Source organism: Xenia sp. Carnegie-2017, unplaced genomic scaffold, assembly GCF_021976095.1.
Source record: "Xenia sp. Carnegie-2017 unplaced genomic scaffold, XeniaSp_v1 HiC_scaffold_23, whole genome shotgun sequence".
Taxonomy (NCBI): Eukaryota; Metazoa; Cnidaria; class Anthozoa; order Malacalcyonacea; family Xeniidae; genus Xenia; species Xenia sp. Carnegie-2017.
The window spans coordinates 17677346-17697940 of NW_025813486.1; the positions used below are offsets into that span (position 1 = coordinate 17677346).

The 20595-nt window shown below is 33.8% G+C and overlaps 2 long non-coding RNA genes across 2 annotated transcripts; both read left to right on the top strand.

Annotated features, from left to right (window-relative positions):
• The first annotated feature begins 26 nt into the window (after positions 1-26).
• On the top strand, positions 27-10520 carry LOC124447891. Its single transcript, XR_006948874.1, has 3 exons — positions 27-135; positions 465-586; positions 9979-10520. It is a non-coding gene; the product is annotated as an uncharacterized LOC124447891 (long non-coding RNA).
• Positions 10521-11866: 1346 nt separating this feature from the next.
• On the top strand, positions 11867-19577 carry LOC124447892. The gene is made up of 2 exons (XR_006948875.1): positions 11867-11985; positions 19044-19577. It is a non-coding gene; the product is annotated as an uncharacterized LOC124447892 (long non-coding RNA).
• The last annotated feature ends 1018 nt before the right edge of the window (positions 19578-20595 follow it).

A 20595-nucleotide genomic window follows, 5' to 3' on the forward strand; every position in this document is an offset into this window, starting at 1 on the left:
ACATCAGCATTCACATGCCTGTCATACTTGACATGATGATTATACATATGGTCTTACAGAGAGCACATCACTATAGGGCAGAAAAGCATTTAGGAAGAAGAAGAAAGGAAAGGACAGCAATAAAACAATAGCCAGGTATAATTTTACTCATTACATATAAACATCATTAGTATAGGCAATTTTGATTATTCCAATTACTAGAGAGTGTATTTAAAATATGTATAAATACATTTATGTTATTTATTGTTTGGGACTCAAAGGTCTCAAAAAATTCTTGCATGATTTTTGTTTTGCTTTTTGGGTTTTACAAAACTTTTTCCAGTTGCTTGACATTCAATTCAGAAATTTCGTTTTATGGAAGGCAATATAATATCATGTGAATGAGAAAATAAAATATTATTCTGATTTTAACGAGCGGCTATGAGTTTCTATAATAAAATACAAACTTTATCATTTCATTTTAGTCATGAAAGTATTCTACATTCTTTTGATTCTTTTGATTCTTCATGAATCGATCGAAATAGAATCAAACGATCTATCAAAGCAAAGATTGATAAACTCAGTGTCAGAGAGGAAAGAAAAAGGGGTATGTAGCTCTTTTTGCTATTTTATCAATTTGAAAAAAATTGTAGGTGAGACAATACTGTAGAAAGCAAAGTCCCAACCACCGAGTAACATGAATCATTAGAAACTATAAAATAACATATGCGAAACGCGTGATCTGATTGATTGATTCCCGTGTTTTTGATCAGACCCTGTGATAAACTTGGTGATTTGAATAGCATTCGCAAGACTGTTTAAACATGCCTAAAAACAAAGACGATCTTTTGCCAATATTAGGGAAACACCAGCCATAAAGGTGACTGTTTTGCAACCTTTTTCCTACCGGCAATATTTTCAAATGTTTGGATCAAGCAATCTAAACATTTGAAACAGTTTAGTAAATGCTGTATACATTAACAACCAAAGGTTAATGTTGTTCTTTTCTTTTTAAGCGGGCGCAAATATGAGAGCTAAATTCACCCAAGTGAACAAAGCCGTAAAATATAGTAAAAATAGGCACGCAATTCGTTTATGTGGTAGCAAAGTGCGAAGATCATATCTTCATTTAATTTCAAACACCGCACTGCACAAAACATTCTTTCACATGACATTCCTTTCACGAGAAAACATGAGCCCAACAAAATTGACCAGCTCACCACTGTGTGACTTCATAGCTAAGTTGGTCAGAGCACTGCACCGGCACCGCAGAGGTCTTGGGTTCGAATCCCGTTGAGACACCTAAATTTTTAGGGTTCTTGAGACAATTGCTTAAATTCTCCAGTTAAGTGCGAAGATTATATCTTCATTTAATTTCAAACACAGCACTGCATAAAACATTCTTTCACAGTACTAAATGAAGTAGATAATATGAGCCTTATTGAAATAAAATTATATATTTAACATTATTTTCGTCAAACTTTTTTGAGATTTGAAAATGTTCTTTAGTTATATGACCAATTAATTGTTAAATCCTTTCTGCATTTTTCGAACGCTCTAGATTAGATTGCATGTCACGTGACTGTGCTCAAGCCTCGTATCAAGGAAAATAACGTCATTTAGATTTCTCGAATTTTAAAAGTTTTTTTTACCTAAAAGCACTTTTGTTTTAAAAAGACACTTTGCGTTTCAAAAAAATTTTCTGACATGTTTAAGACATCGTTCAGTAAGACATAAGTCCTTAGTATTTCTTATTCATAGTTTGACACGTATCGTATTTTACTTGACGTAAAATAACTAAAATTGTAAATCCATAGAAATAATATTTGTATTTTGTACAATTTTCGAAAGAAAAATAAATTCACTCGCTTTCATCGTTTGACGTTACCAACTTTGTACTGTGAGTCTGCATGAGTAAAGCGAACTATGTATAAGCGATGTAAATAATATCGAATTGGACTATATACATACAAGACAGTACATGTAAAAGTTGTTAATACCGGTCGCTGGAACGAGATATAACTGTTATTTGTGGTCGCTTGTGAGCAGGCATTTGAAAAATATCTTGACTTTATTTATTATGCTTTTATAAAGTTTTGTGAAGAAAAATTTTTCGTTTTTACATCCCATTATTCGAACTCATGTTTAGTTCCGCTTGAATAGATGACAACAGCAATATCGTACAACTATACAAGTCAATTTTTGGGCCGTGATGTTCATAGAAAATATTTCTGAAAATAACAATATTTTGCTTTCAGTGTTTGATTAAATTCAGAACAGAGTACTGTAAGTCTGTATGAGTGAAGCGAAAAATGTATAAGCAATGCAAATAAAACCGAATTGGATAATATACAAAACAATACATCTTACTAAGGCCCTGTTCACACGATACCGGATTCGTCTTGTACCGGATTCGCTGAGCAATCCTATACGAAAAATGTACTCTGTTCACATGATGCCGGATTTGTAAGACGATACATAAGTTTTTATATCGTCCCAGTACTTGTACGTGCAAGCGGCAACGACGATGGTTGCCAATTCAAATATTTCGTGAGAAATGAGAAATTTTTTTGACAGATAACTAAGTAGAGTTTTTTCTTGGGCGTATTAAAGTTTTTTACGAATGGGCGCAAGGACTGGAAGAGTGTAAAGTCCAAATACGACCGAATATATGTTGACATTACAATAATACTAGAAACAAGCTTTTCACATTGCGATAATACATTGTTAAAAGCTCAAACATGCCACGTTGAAGTATATTATATTTGCTGGCGGATTATTCAATTAAAACATAGTTTGTATCGCTATGTTTGCTTTCATTTTTTAAAAATCGCACAGACTTCTTATGCCTGGTTTCCATATGATCGTTTCTGTCGCTAGAGTCGTTTCTGTCTGTTGAAAAAAGTCCCCTGCGGTGATCAAACGACAGAAGCGATTATTGCGATGAACTGGTTTCCATTAATCGTATGCATCGTATCTAATTTGAACTAGTCACCATACACTTACTGTATGATATATTCAAAATGACGGCAGTCAATCGAAGAGGAAGACTTGTAGCGTATTATTTTCTTTTGCGTGTGCTGGGAAGAAGGAGAGAGCGAAAGAAAAAAAGAAAACATTGTTTTTGGGTTTTAATATTTCGAAAATTTCTTATATAAACAATCATACTTCTGTACTTCTTCCATAAATGAAGACGTAGAATTAAAGTTGATAGCCGCCATCTTTGAATACGGAATCTCGCACATGGAATTACGGAAGTATCATGGGATATATCAAGTCGCTTCTGGCGTAACGAACGTTTTGCACCGGTTTCCATTAAAAAATGCAAGCGCGTAAAAGGTGTTTCCGGTCGTTTCTGTCGCAAGGATAGAACTCTAGTCTATCTCAAACGATCAATACGTAAGGATCGTTTCTAACGTAAGGATCGCTTTTGTCGTTTGAGTTGAGCGTTTCCATATGATCGTTTCTGTCGCTTCTACAAATTGTAAGCGACAAAGACGATCCTTACGACAGAAACGATCATATGGAAACCGGGCTTAAGTTGTCAAAGTTGAACGTATCGGATTTGTTTTTATTCCACTACCACAGCGAAGTCAAATCGCTCCGTAAAAACGATACAAAGCATATCGGATTCCAGCGGAGCCGTATGAACGCAAGGCCTATCCGGTACGAAAAGTAACCCGGTATCTAACCAATCCGGTATCGTGTGAACAGGGCCTAAGTCCAAATTGTTAGTACTGGTCGCTTGAACGAGATATAATTGATATTTGATATCACTTAATAGCCTGCATTTGAATAATATCTTCACTTTTATTTATTATTTTTTTATGAAGTTTTGCGAAGAGTAAATTATTCGTTTGTAAATCCCATAAATCGGAGCTCATGTTTATTTCCGCTTTAAAAGATGACAAGGAATAACGTATAACTATACAATTCAATTTTTGGGCCGTGATGTTTTTAGTTAATATTTCTCAAAATAACGACATTTTCTTAGGATTATGCCACCGACGATTCTGTGCTTACTGCAAATGACTTCTGTTTGATCTTTGTACGTGGCAAGACGCTTCACAGTTAACGCATAGGAATAATGTTATTACATACTATATATTCAGGGGCGGATCTAGGATTTTTCAAATATCAGTTATAAAACGTCGGAGGCGCTCCGCACCTGGGGGGCTGAGGTATTCTCCCCAGAGAAATTTTGTATTTCAGAGCCTTGAAAATGTCATTTTCAGCGTTTTAGAGCAATACAAAATGTATTTTGTGGGCATCGTTTTTGCGTAAAAACAACACATTTTGCGTACATTTTTTCAAAAAAAATTAAGTGAACAATACTTGAATGTTTTGCAAATATTTAGGCTCATTATCATGCCAAATATATGGCTCATTAGCATGTCGAGGAACGTAAAATTTATTTTACAATAATGCTATTCAAAAACAGATATAGTCTTTAAAAATTTCTACCAAGTTGTCAGGCATAGACCCCCCTAGAGACCCCCATTCAAACCTCTATGTAATGAGTTAAGTTAGAAATTTGGTACTACAAGTGACAGTTCATAGATATAGAAAAGCTCAGACTTCAAACCATGCAACTTTATTGTAACCTTTTACCCATCTCCACATCAGTGCAAGCAAATTCACTTTCTGAGAAAAAACTCAAGATTTTTTTCTGCCAAAGATTAAGCAAAAACTATCATAGTGAAAATTTGCAGTTAAGGACAGCTTAATGCCATAAATGTTTATTAGGCATTTCACCAGACTATTATCTTCTGTAAATATGTGCAAGGTGTGCTATATAGCAATCACTAGTAGCATTGTATTTGCAAATACAAACAGAATGTAACCAACATGTCTTTAATTATATAATTACATGAATGTTAAAATTGGTTCATGTGTCATGCTTACTGGTTATGATAAATATCTTTTCATATGATCAAAGCTCGTTTAAATGTAAATCTGAAATAATTTAGTTTAGAAATTATAATGATCATCAGAAAAATTACCTAGTGATCATGAAAATACTTTGCTGTTTTGCCAAATTTCAAGGTTTATCTGCATACATAGAAAGACATTTTTACTTTATAGAAAATTCTTTTCATACATCAATAGCCCTTTGGAATTTATGGCAAACAATCTGATATGAGCTGTAGATTAACACACCTTTACATCTCTACATGAGGTGTTCAGTTAGAAAAGGGACAATATGTGACATGGGACAACATTTCATGTATGTGGAATACTCAGGTTTAATACCATTCCAGTTAAATTGTCAAAATAAAAAGCTTCATGGATCAGAAGACTTAAAATCACACGTTATAGTAAACAGATTCTAATGTAATCAATGCTAGTTTTCTCAAATCTTAAACAATATGTAGTATAACTGTCCAATGATTGAATGATCAATGATCATAAACTGAAAAGCCACAAAGATTTTTTTATGATAAAGTAAATAATAGTATGGCGCCTTATGGCTACAGATTTTTTGTCCAATGAAATATATTTGCAGGAATGTAGGATTTCGCTGCCATATAACGGCCACGATTCCCAAAGCACTAAAGAAATCATAGCTAAAAGTCCTTCGGCAACAACAATTTTAGAAGAATCAGTCTGCTTACCATACGCCATATTGACATAAATCGCATCACACACTCGCATAAATTGACTTTGATATATTACATTCATGCAACCATTTCATTTGTCCTTTACTTACGATTTTGAATGTAAATTTCTGCTGATAAAACTTAAAACTATGTTGGCTTTCTTTTAAACATCAATGACTGAAATGTCGCTCGCGAGATTGTCTTTGCCAAGCATTTACAATTTATCAAAATTTTTCACCCTCTTGAAAAAATTCACTGTTTGAAAAGCAGCATTCGTGTCAATATATGAACTTGTAAAAGATTTCCATAAATTCCATCTGATTGTAGTTTAGTTTCTATCATGCTTATAAAAATTACTATGAAACGATCAAACATTCAATTCAGACAGTGAGCTTGACTATGCTAGTTCAGTGGCTATCAGTCGAAATTCGTCAAACCAATCACAATAAAACAAAATTCAAATGAACCAATTGTAAGATAGCAATTGGACTCCCTTTACGTCCGGTCACCCTCTTATCAGTCGAGACCATTCCAGACTGTCCACTGATCTGGCCATTGACCAATAAAATAAGCGTTTTTGGCGCTCATAGACTCCTTTATCCGTCGAACCAGTCAAGCCACCCCACTTATCAGTCGGTTATTCCAGGTCAAATAAAATTCAACTGATCTGGTTACCAAAGAGATATCCATTGGATTAGTCATTAGTTTTAATAATAAATAAAGCTGGATTTTTATCACGAAGTAAATGCGATAATAAAGTAAGAATAATTAATGATTTTTTAATTAATATGAATAGGTAATTTTTGACTTCAAACATCAGTCGCGCGACGGATTTGACATACTCTAGATACGCCCCTGTATATATTTATATGCTCTTGGATTCATTGTTATAGTCTTTATGTGGAATGAAAAACAACTCACGAAATTTTACGACAAAGTAACGAACGCACAAAACGGTATTATTCGCCATCGTTCGAAAATTCGACTATCACCGAGGATTAAGACGGACAGACAGACAGACAGAAGGAAGGACACTTTTTCAGTGTAGCATAGTAGTTAGCCGCGCATGCGTAGCGGCTACATACAAAAACGAAGTGAAAACTATTAAACATGGAATTAAAAATAGGTCATTTACCAATCAGAACATGCATTTTGCTTGTATTATTTGATGGAAAAAAGTACCATTATGACCATCGACATAGCTAGCCGACAATATTATTCCTGCCATGAAAAAATAGGAAAGTTACCATTACTCATTTTTTTTGGTAATCTGTTGTTCTTACTACAGCTAACAAAGAATTTTTAGCACAGTATTAATAAAGTTCTGCATTTACTAAGAAGAAACTTGCATTGTTAACCGACTGCTGATTGCTTTCCTTACAAATGACTTATTCTTCTTAGTGAAAAGATTGCTTCTTCACAGCTCTCATTTGATATGAGTCATTCAGTCTCTTCTTTATTTCGTTCAATTAAGTGTTTGCATCATCATTGTGCTGGTTCTACTTATTTTCGTCTTCGTTTGAATGTATTTATGCCTTGGTTAAGACGGCTTTAAAACGTCTGCAGCTCTTCACAAATAGTCGATTTTAGCTGACAGGTTACAGATGTTTGACAAATTTTACACTTGCATATTCTCAGTCCTGATCAGGAGATATAGACATTCCACGTGAATGGAATGACTAAACAACATCGTAATGCACCTTATATTTGTTGCAATCAGGTAAAACCTTTCAACTTTGACAGAATTTGACTTAATTAAACATGAAGTTTCTTGCTTTGCATTACAGGAAACCATCTTTATTATATTTTAGTTAAATTTATTATTCCCAATTGTAAAATTTTCCGATCATGCAAGTTTGATTAATTAATTCTGCCATCAGAAATCTGGCAAAATGTATTATGTTGCTATTTTGAACCGGACAGTTAAAGTTCATGTACTGTTTTAAGTGTACACTTGCGAAAATTACGATTAAGTTGTTAAGTTAAAAGATATTTTAAATGCTTGAATGCAAAAGCTTAGAATTTGTAACTTTATTGTACAAACTGCCGCATAATTAAAAGGGTTAAACTACACACTCACAGACATAAAAATTTTGTTCTTTTACCTTGTAGGTTTTGGTTTGTTTTCCACTCAAATTAAATCTAAAGGCAACAATAGGATAGTCACGACTTCTTCCAAATAAAGTTTAGATACCTCCATTTCGCATGCTTCACCTGATGAGAGCATCATTTCCCCCCTTCATTGTGGAAAGATTGCGTAATGATAAAGGTTAACTTCCTTAATGGTACTAAAATCGTGACTAACCTAGTGCTCCCTTTAGATTTTACTTTAGTGGAAAACCAATCAAAACCTGCAAAGCAAAAGGACAAAGTTTTTTTAACTGTGGGTATAGAGTATGGCCCTGTTTCATATAGCAGCAGTTTGTACATTAATGTTACAAATTCTAAGTATCTTGTCTTTTAGCACTTGAAATAACTTTTCAAATTAACATCTTAAATTGCACAAGTGTACATTTAAAACAGTACATGAATTTTGACGGTCAGCTTTAAAATAGCGACATATTATATTCTGTCAAATTTCTGATTGCACAATCTATTAGCACTAACTTGCTTGATCAGAAAATTTATACAATTGGCGATAATAAATTTAATTAAAATATATAATAAAGATGGTTTCTTGTCTTGCTACGCAAGAAACTTCATGTTTAAATAAATTTAATTCTGTCAAAGTTAAAAGGATATGCCTGATTGCAACAAACATGGGGCGTTTAAAACGCTTTTATGTTCTCTTGAAGAGTAAAGGCTGAGATGCTTTCTAATTTTTTTGCCGAGGCCTGACTGAGACATGCCTGCGATATTTTTCAATGACATAAATCAAATGGCCGGTAGACCACAAAAATTCAGCGACAGTCTGAATTTGACAAAATAGTGCTTCGTAATTTGAAAATAGCGTTACAATTAGCAAATTATGCGGCCCTTTTAACAGTCATTTCAAAATACATCAAAGATGGGAGAACCAGTTTGATAAAAAGAGAATAATTTGGATTTTACTCTTTGAATTTGATTTTTGTACTCTTGACACGATTTATCATAAATAGCCCGATAGTTGCGTATTGTATACATAAGTTTTTATTTTTATCGTAAAGTGATCAGAACTATTCCATTGAGTCTTTATGGTTCCATATCCTGTGTTGAAAATTCATCCGCTATCTTTTTACCCAAATGCGTGATGGGAACTCAACTCAACTCTTACGGCATTTCGGCGGTATACCGCAGGTAACTCCTAAAACTGCCTGAAACACCAATACTGTGTCTGCGATGAGTGTTCGCATTTGCCTTAAGAGCAACGAGGGCATCGTCACAGGTATGCCTCAGTCAAGTCTCAGTCATGTGTGAACTTGGTCAATGGCAAGTATCCCAATCAATGGTCGGTTGACAATTCAAGTCTTCTCTTCGTCAAGGCAGAACCTTAGTCATAAAATAACCACTTTTGAAATGCAACCAAATCTTTAAAATTTTTGACCAAAAATCACCAAGCAAGGATGATTCGCTTGAATTAAGTCCTCTGATTTATCACTGCCATTAATAATTATGGCGAGACCATTGGTTGCTAGAGGTTTACACGATACACTTCCGACAAGAGAAGGATGACAGGTGTCAAATACTAATTTTTTCAAGCTCATTAACATAACAGTTACACATTGTGTAAAAACTTGCCAAATTTCGTCATTGAAATAGGCAACTCTTGTACACCAAGCACATGACCAATGCTACTTCGTGCGTGTAAAATGGTTGTTGTTCAACAGCCGATATATTCCGTTCTAGATCAAAGTTCAAAAATGCCCACGAGGAGTTTTAAGAAAAAGTGTTGCATTAAATGAATCTTTGGTTTTATTTTTTTACTCGAAAACGTAGCTCACCAAAGGCTTCAAACAAATGACAATTTCTCAATCCTTTTGTTTACATTTTGTGTTTTGCGAGTTTTGATTGGCTAATTTTTAGAAACGTAAACAAACCTCTGATTGACTCAAAACGAAATTTTCTCTTGTTCATCGCTGTCCTTAACTTAGTAATTTCCAAATGGGCTATATTTAATTGCAGCTTTTGTTTAATAGTTCTATAGATCTTTTTATCTGTTTGTATGACAATTGTAATAAGAAATATCATTATGACTGCCAACATAGCCAGCCTACAACTTTGAATCCTGCCATGTAAAATTTGCAACATAATCATTACTTCTTTTTTGGTGATCTTTTGTGTCTGCATGCCAAGAGTTGACACATAAAACTAAGCATAACAGTACAAAATTATGGTGCACTAGCTACAACACTGATTTTACCTACAGCAATTTAATGAATGTGATTTTTGTCCTTCTTCTAACAGCTAGAATTTCTTTTAGGGCGTTTCTAGGAAATTTTGTGGAGCTTCAAGACGTCATCGATTTTATTGTGAAGATAACCAAACTTGCTGTTGTCATTCCGGTTCTTCTAATTACTACTGTTGTTTTGAAAATGCAGTATGTTGTAACAACGGGAATTGCTGCCCTCCTGGAACTGAATGCGTTAATCCCATTCTTTGTCGCCATTTTCAAAACATGAGCAACTATCAAATAAAGTGAAAATAATTTGTAGTCCATGAAACCTTTTTACATTTAAAACGTTTGGGTAAATGGGAAAATATATGTAAACATGAAAGCATATTATTATAGAAAAACAGAAATCAACACATGTATAAGTAATTATTATATGACAAAAAATATAGCAAAACTTAACATAAAATTGTTAACTTGTTACATTCTTTGTCGTCACGTTTAAGTTGAAATCTGTAGAGGGTGGTGATATTAAGGGTATGATATGGTCAAGAAAATATTTTGAAAATATAATATAATGCTGATATTTTATATACATAAATACGAGAATCAGGACTTAAACGTCCTTGTCACAGCGTTTGTTGATCTTGCTCCCAGAAGTATGAACTTCGTTTTGCTTCACTGTTTACTAAATTTTACGCCTTCGTTCGCTTAGAAAAATTTAGTCTAAACCACTACCCTTTTGTTGCTATATTATAAAACATTTATTGAACAGGTTATTTCTGTTTATAATGCATATTGACAAAATAATGACCAGTTCTACCACATTTAAAGCATTTATTATCATCTAATTGAATCTTATTTTGAAGATTTTCTCTTCTTTTGCTTAAGACAGCTGGAATAAACATTTTCTTTTTTCACGTCGATATGAACATCATTGTTTATCTTACTAGCCTGGAAGTAAGAGGCTTCCTACGCACTAGAGATTTGATGTAGCCCATGTAATGCTGGCATGCATTTGTCTCTTTTCCAATGATTTCCTTCGGAGTGTAACCGAACGACAAGTATGAATGACTTAATTACTAATGAACTCGACACTTGATTCTACATAGTTACAGGTTAAAGCCTTTTGCTTGAACTGTGACAAAAAGTAATAAACCATATCGTCTTCTTCTTGAAGCATACGCCGAAATATATGTCTTGCTATCCACTCATACAGTCATATCACAGTCGCACGGTTTTGGCAAGGGTTTGGCACCATTGAAACATATAGTATGTTAAAGTTAAAGGCCGAGAAGCTGGGCTGTTTAGAACATACAGAAAAAGAACAAAAATGTCAAGAAAGAGAAATTCATACATCATTGAATTTCACATAAGGTAAATCTTCCCAAATTCTATCCATTCACGCAGTCATAAGGCTATCAGATTACTAAAACAAAAGTATTTTGCAAAACTACAATTAATTCATCACACATCAGCATTCACATGCCTGTCATGCTTGACATGATGATTATACATATGGTCTTACAGAGAGCACATCACTATAGGGCATAGTAGCTTTTAGGAAGAAGAAGAAACAGAAGGACAGCAATAAAACAATAGCCAGGTATAATTCCACTCATTACATATAAAGATCATTAGTATAGGCAATTTTGACTATTCCAATTACTAGAGAGTGTACTTAAAATATGTATAAATACATTTATGTTATTTACCGGTTAGGACTCAAAGGTCTCAAAAAATTGTTGCATGGTTTTTTGTTTTGCTTTTTGGGTTTTACAAAACTTTTTCTAATTGCTTGACGTTCAATTCAGAAATTTCGTTTTATGAAAGGGCAATTTACATTGCCATTAACATGTATCATTATCATTATCATTGTATTATCATGTGAATGAGAAAATAAAATATTATTCTGATTTTAATTAGCGGCTATAAGTTTTTATATTAAAATACAAATTTCAACATTTCATTTCAATCATGAAAGTATTCTACATTACTTTGATTCTTTTGATTCTTCATGAATCGATCGAAATAGAATCAAACGATCTATCAAAGCAAAGATTGATAAACTCAGTGTCAGAGAGGAAAGAAAAAGGGGTATGTAGCTCTTCATTCTATTTTATCAATTAATAGAAAATTGTAGGTGAGACAATACTGTAGAAAGCAAAGTCCCAACCACCGAGTATTATGAATCATTAGAAACTATAAAATAACATATGCGAAACGCGTGATCTGATTGATTGATGCCCGTGTTTTGGATCAGACCCAGTGATAAACTTGGTGATTTGAATAGCATTCGCAAGACTGTTTGAACATGCCTAAAAATAAAGACGATCTTTTGCCAATATTAGGGAAACACCAGCCATAAAGGTGACTGTTTTGCAACCTTTTTCCTACCTGCAATATTTTCAAATGTTTAGATCAAGCATTCTAAACATTTGAAACAGTTTAGTAAATGCTCTATACATTAACAACCAAAGGATAATGTTGTTCTTTTTATTTAAGCAGGCGCAAATATGAGAACTAAATTCGCCCAAGGGAACAAAGCCGTATTTAGTAAAAATAGGCTCGCAATACTTAAAATCACAGGTTATAGTAAACAGCTTCTCATGTAATCAATGTTAGTTTTCTCAAATCTTAAACAATATGTAGTATAACTGTCCAATGATTGAATGATCAATGATCATAAACTGAAAAGCCCCAAACATTTGTTTATGATAAAGTAAATAATAGTATGGCGCCTTATGGCTACAGATTTTTTGTCCATTGAAATATATTTTACAGGAATGTAGGATTTCGCTGCCATATAACGGCCACGATTCCCAAAGCACTAAAGAAATCATAGCCAAAAGTCCTTCGGCAAAAACAATTTTAGAAGCATCAATCTGCTTACCATACGCCATATTAACATAAATCGCATCACACACTCGCATTATTTGACTTTGATATATTACATTCATGCAACCATTTCACTTGTCCTTTACTTACGATTTTGAATGTAAATTGCTGCTGATAAAACTTAAAACTATGTTGGCTTTCTTTTAAACATCAATGACTGAAATGTCGCTCGCGAGATTGTCTTTGCCAAGCATTTACAATTTATCAATAAGTTTTTCACCCTCTTGAAAAAAAATTCACTGTTTGAAAAGCAGCATTCGTGTCAATATATGAACTTGTAAAAGATTTCCATAAATTCCATCTGATTGTAGTTTAGTTTCTATCATGCTTATAAAAATTACTATGAAACGATCAAACATTCAATTCAGACAGTGAGCTTGACTATGCTAGTTCAGTGGGCTATCAGTCGAAATTCGTCAAACCAATCACAACAAAACAAAAGTTCAAACGAACCAATTTTAAGATAGCAATTGGACTCCCTTTTACGTCCGGTCACCCCTCTTATCGGTAAAGACCATTCCAGACTGTCCACTGATCTGGCCATTGACCAATAAAATAAGCGTTTTTGGCGCTCATAGACTCCTTTATCCGTCGAACCAGTCAAGCCACCCCACTTATCAGTCGGTTATTCCAGGTGAATTAAAATTCAACTGATCTGGTTACCAAGGAGATGTCCATTGGATTAGTCATTAGTTTTAAATAATAAATAAAGCTGGATTCTTATCACGAAATAAATGCGATAATAAAGTAAGAATAATTAATGAATTTTTAATTAATATGAATAGGTATATTTTGAATTTCAAACATCAGTCGCGCGATGGATTTGACATACTCTAGATCCGCCCCTGTATATATTTATATGCTCTTGTTATAGTCTTAATGTGGAATGAAAAACAACTCACGAAATTTTACGACAAAGCAACGAACGCACAAAACGGTATTATTCGCCATCATTCGAAAATTCGACTATCACCGAGGATTTACACGGACAGACAGACAGACAAAAAGAAGGACACTTTTTCAGTGTAGCATAGTGGTTAGCCGCGCATGCGTAGCGGCTACATACAAAAACGAAGTGAAAACTATGAAACATAGAATTAAAAATAGGTCATTTACCAATCAGAACATGCATTTTGCTTGTATTATTTGATGGAAAAAATACCGTTATGACCATCGACATAGCCAGCCGACAATATTATTCCTGCCATGAAAAAATAAAAAGTTACCTTTACTCATTTTTTTTGGTAATCTGTTGTTCTTACTACAGCTAACAAAGAATTTTTAGCACAGTAGTAATAAAGTTCTGCATTTACTAAGAAGAAACTTGCATTGTTAACCGACTGCTGATTGCTTTCCTTACAAATGACTTACACTTCTTAGTGAAAAGTTTGCTTCTTCACAGCTCTCATTTGATATGAGTCATTCAGTCTCTTCTTAATTTCGTTCAATTAAGTGTTTGCATCATCACTGTGCTGGTTCTACTTATTTTCGTCTTCGTTTGAATGTATTTATGCCTTGGTTAAGACGGCTTTAAAACGTCTGCAGCTCTTCACAAATAGTCGATTTTAGGTGACAGGTTACAGATGTTTGACAAATTTTACACTTGCATATTCTCAGTCCTGATCAGAAGATATAGACATTCCACGTGAATGGAATGACTAAACAACATCGTAATGCACCTTATATTTGTTGCAATCAGGTAAATCCTTTCAACTTTGACAGAATTTGACTTAATTAAACATGAAGTTTCTTGCTTTGCATTACAGGAAACCATCTTTATTATATTTTAGTTAAATTTATTATTCCCAATTGTAAAATCTGGCAAAAATGTATTATGTTGCTGTTTTGAACCGGACAGTTAAAGTTCATGTACTGTTTTAAGTGTACACTTGCGAAAATTACGATTAAGTTGTTAAGTTAAAAAGATATTTTATATGCTTGAATGCAAAAAGCTTAGAATTTGTAACTTTATTGTACAAACTGCCGCTTAATTAAAAAGGGTTAAACTACACACTCACAGACATACAAAATTTTGTTCTTTTAACTTGTAGGTTTTGGTTTGTTTTCCACTCAAGTTAAATCTAAAGGCAACAATAGGATAGTCACGACTTCTTCCAAATAAAATTTGGATACCTCCATTTCGCATGCTTCACCTGATGAGAGCAACATGTACCATACATTTTTCCCCTTCATTGTGAAAAGATTGCGTGATGATAAAGGTAAACTTCCTTAATGGTACTAAAATCGTGACTAACCTAGTGCTCCCTTTAGATTTTACTTTAGTGGAAAACCAATCAAAACCTGCAAAGCAAAAGGACAAAGTTTTTTTAACTGTGGGTATAGAGTATGGCCCTGTTTCATATAGCAGCAGTTTGTACATTAATGTTACAAATTCTAAGTATCTTGTCTTTTAGCACTTGAAATAACTTTTCAAATTAACATCTTAAATTGCACAAGTGTACATTTAAAACAGTACATGAATTTTGACGGCCAGCTTTAAAATAGCAACATATTAAATTCTGTCAAATTTCTGATTGCACAATCTGTTAGCACTAACTTGCTTGATCAAAAAATTTATACAATTGGCGATAATAAATTTAATTAAAATATATAATAAAGATGGTTTCTTGTCTCGCTACGCAAGGAACTTTATGTTTAAATAAATTTAATACTGTCAAAGGTAAAAGGATTTGCCTGATTGCAACAAACATGGGGCGTTTAAAACGCTTTTATATTCTCTTGAAGAGTAAAGCCTGAGATGTTTTGTGATTTTTTTGCCGAGACCCGACTGAGACATGCCTGCAATGCTTTTCAATGACATAATTCATATGGCCGATAGACCACATTTATTCAGCGGCAGTTTGAAATTGAAACAATAAAAGGCAATTAAAGGCAACAATAGGATAGTCACGACTTCTTCCAAATAAAAATTAGATACCTCCATTTTGCATGCTTCACCTGATGAGAGCAACATGTACCATACAATTTTCCTCTTCATTGTGGAAAGATTGCGTGATGATAAAGGTAAATGTCCTTAATGGTACCAAAAATGGCTGAGATGGTTGCAATTTGTGCGTACAGTTAACAATTTCATTAACTTGAAGTGTTTTTTGATCTGCAGCATCAGTGTTCTTGGTTTTTTCTCTAAAATTTAGAGAAGATTTTCAATTGTGCATTCATTCAATATTGACAAAAATCTTTGTAAACATTCATACATTGTGTGGAAATTTTCTTGCCAATATTTAAATTAATAGTATTATATACCAATCATCACCCAACATTTCAACAATGACGTGGGAAATGTATGGTACATGTTGCTCTCATCAGGAGAAGCATGCGAAACGGAAATATCTAAATTAAATCATGAAAAATTCGTGACTATCCTATTGCTCCTATTAGATTTAACTTTAGTGGAAAACCAATCAAAACCTACAAAGCAAAAGAACAAAGTTTTTTTACCTGTGGGTATAGAGTATGGCCTGTTTTATTAAGCAGCAGTTTGTACATTAAAGTTACAAATTCTAAGTATCTTGCCTTGTAGCACTTGAAATAAATTTTCAACTTAACATCTTAAACTGCAGAAGTGTACATTTAAAACTGTACATGAATTTTGACGGTCAGCTTTAAAATAGCAACATATTATATTCTGTGAAATTTCTGATTGCACAATTTATTAGCCCTAACTTGCTTGATCAGAAAATTTATACAATTGGCGATAATAAATTTAATTAAAATATACAATAAAGATGGTTTCTTGTCTTGCTACGCAAGACACTGTTTAAATAAATTTAATTCTGTCAAAGATAAAAGGATTTGCCTGATTGCAGCAAACATTGGGCGTTTAAAACACTTTTATGTTCTCTTGAAGAGTAAAGTCTGAGATGCTTTGTGATTTTTTTGCCGAGACCTGACTGAGACATGCCTGCGATGCATTTCAATGACATAAATCAAATGGCCGATAGACCACAAAAATTCAGCGGCAGTTTGAATTTGACAAAGTAGTGCTTCGTAATTTGAAAATATCGTTACAATTAGCAAATTATGCGGCCCTTTTAACAGTCATTTCAAAATACATCAATGATGGGAGAGCCAGTTTAATAAAAAGAGAATAATTTGGATTTTAATCTTTGAATTTGATTTTTGTACTCTAGACACGATTTATCATAAATAGCCCGATAGTTGCGTATTGTATCTATAAGTTTTTATTTTTATCGTAAAGTGATCGGAATTATTACATTGAGTCTTTTTGGTTCCATGTCTTGCGTTGAAAATTCATCCCCATCTTTTTACCAAAATGCTTGACGGAAACTCAATTCAACTCTTACGGCATTTTGGCGGTATACCGCAGGTAACCCCAACAACAGCCTGAAACACCCTTGGTGTGTCAGCGATGAGTGTTCACATTTGCCTTAAGAGCAACGAGGGCATCGTCACAGGTATGCCTCAGTCAAGTCTCAGTCATATGTGAACTAGGTCAATGGCAAGTATCCCAATCAATAGTCGGTTGACAATTCAAGTCTTCTCTTCGTCAAGGCAGAACCTTAAGGCTAATTTATACTTCGTGCGACAAGTGTCGCGCGCCATGTCGCATGAGGAATATGACGTCATATCACCAAAACGGAAGTATCATTTGACGTAATTTCACCGTATTGTCGTACACGTGCGCCTCGCAAAAAGTTGTAACGTCGCAGACATTTTGTCGAATTGTCGCGCAAGATAATTGGCTATCTAATAACACGTGGTTAGTCATTTGTGTTTGTCTCAGCATATATTTATCACAAATATAAAAAAATATTAAATCATGGATGGATTCGAAGAAAGATTAGCGAAAGAAGTTAGGAAATACCCTCATATATATGAGACTCGTCTAGAAGGGATTATAAAGACCTACAAAAAACTACGAATTCATGGAAGGAAATCGCGAAAAGCTCGAAACAAATAATGCTGTTTGCTGACAAAAATGGAAGAAAATACGGGACCGATTTACGAATGCCAAAAAGCGTTTAAAATCGAAGAGTGGCAATCCTGGCGCAAAAACTATTCCTGCTATTATCATTATCGTGTCGTGGTTGTCTAGCATTTTAGCAGAAATGAATTCATTTGATTCACAAAGAATTTTAACAATGCTGCCAATGCACTACTTGATGTAAATGTCAACATAAATTTGAATTTGTATACAGATTTCGCGCGGTTGTCGCATGGGTTGTCGCGTTTACTATAAATGCTTTATTTGACTGTCGGATGGCGCGTGCCCATAGATTGCACAAGCCAGAGTGTCGCGCGACGCAAGTCGTAAGAAGTATAAATTGGCCTTTAGTCATAAAATACCCACACTTGAAATGCAACCAAATCTTTAAAACATTTGACCAAAAACCACCAAGCAAGGACGACTCCGTTGAATTTTGTCCTCTGATATATCACTGCCATTGATAAATTTGGCGAGAATATTGGTTGCTAGAGGTTTACACGATACACTTCAGACAAGAGAAGGATGACAGGTGTCAAATATTAAATTTTTCAAGCTCATTAACATAACAGTTATACATTGTGTAAAAACTTGCCAAATTTCGCCAGTAAAATAGGCAACTCTTGTACACCAAGCACATGACCAATAATGCTACTTTGTGCGTGTAAAATTGTTGTTGTTCAACACCTGATATATTCCGTTCTAGATCGAAGTTAAAAAATGCCCACAAGCAGATTGAAGAAAAAGTGTTGCATTAAATGAATCTTTGGTTTTTATATTTTTTACACAAAAACGTAGCTTACCAAAGGCTTTAAACAAAGTTCATTTTTCTCAATCCATTTTTTACTTTTTTGCGTTTTGCGAGTTTTGATTGGCTAATTTTTAGAAACGTAAACAAACCTCTGATTGACTCAAAACGAAATTTTCCTTTGTCTATCGTTGTCCTTAATTTAGTAATTTCCAAATGCGCCATTTGGCTAATTTTGCTTGCAGTTTTTGTTTAATAGTTTTATAGATCTTTTAAACTATTTGTATGACAATTGTAATAAGAAATATCATTATGACTGCCAACATAGCCAGCCTACAACTTTGAATCCTGCCATGTAAAATTTGCAACATAATCATTACTCCTTTTTTGGTGATCTTTTGTGTCTGCATGCCAAGAGTTGACACATAAAACTAAGCATATCAAGACAAAATTATGGTTCACTAGCTACAACACTGATTTTACCTACAGCAAATTAATGAATTTGATTTTTGTGCTTCTTCTAACAGCTAGAATTTCTTCTAGGACGTTGATTTGCAATATTGTGGAAGATCACATCGTCGTCGATATTATTGTAACGATGACGAAACTTGCTGTTTTCAACAAGATTATAATCATAAATACTACTGTTGTTTTCGAAATGCAGTATGTTGTCACAACGGGCGTTGCTGCCCTCCTGGAACTGAATGCGTTAATCCCATTCTTTGTCGCCATTTTCAAAACATGAGCAACTATCAAATAAAGTGAAAATAATTTGTAGTCCATGAAACCTTTTTACATTTAAAACGTTTGGGTAAATGGGAAAATATATGTAAACATGAAAGCATATTATTATAGAAAACAGAAATCAACACATGTATAAGTAATTATTATATGACAAAAAATATAGTAGAGCTTGACATAAAATTGTTAACTTGTTATATTCTTTGTCGTCACGTTTAAGTTGAAATCAGTAGAGGGTAGTGATATTAAGGGTATGATATAGTCGAAAACGATATTTTGAAAATGTAATATAATGCTGATATTTTATATACATTAATAAAAGAATCTGAAATTGAACAGCCTTGTTTTAATGCTTGTTGATTTTGCTTCCAGAAGAATAAATTTAGTTTATGCTTCTCGTCATTAAAAGAATTTTTTACTGCCAAAAAACAAACACGAATTGTTTTGCCGTAACCTTGGTTCTCATTAAATCGCTTGAGTCGACCGACTCGTCCCGAGTCGTTTCCTTGTTTTTCAAAACCACTGGGACGACCCAAGCGATGTAATTCTCATATATTCGTAGTAGGGCTGTCGAGAGACTGCTTAATTATTTTTTTCGCGAAACATTTAGAAATGGCAGCTGCTGTTTATCAAAGAAAAGTCTTTTGGCGAGTTATTTCCTTCTTCAAATCGTTTTGCGCCATAAAAAGTCGCTTGCATTTCTTAACGTTCGTTTCGGTCGTCCGGATAGAGCAAAGTTCTATCCAAAGAGCAAAGCTCAGTCGTGTGATACATTTGACGTCATCCCAGTAACCCCTGGTATGTTTTATATAGTCGCAGGGTTTTGGCACGGGTTTGGCACCACTGAAACCTATAGTATGTTAAAGATAACCCCGAGAAGCTGGGCTGTTTAGAACATACAGAAAAAGAACAAAACTGTCAAGAAAGAAAAATTCATACGTCGTTAAATTTCATATAAGTTAAATCTTGCCAAATTCTATCCATTCACGCTGTCATATGGCTATCAAATTACTAAAACAAAAGTATTTTACAAAACTACAATTATTTCATCACACATCAGCATTCACATGCCTGTCATGCTTGACATGATGATTATACATATGGTCTTACAGAGAGCACATCACTATAGGGCATAATAGCTTTTAGGAAGAAGAAGAAAGAAAAGGACAGCAATAAAACAATAGCCAGGTATAATTTTACTCATTACATATAAACATCATTAGTATAGGCAATTTTGATTATTCCAATTACTAGAGAGTGTATTTAAAATATGTATAAATACATTTATGTTATTTACCGGTTGGGACTCAAAGGTCTCAAAAAATTCTTGCATGGTTTTTTGTTTTGCTTTTTA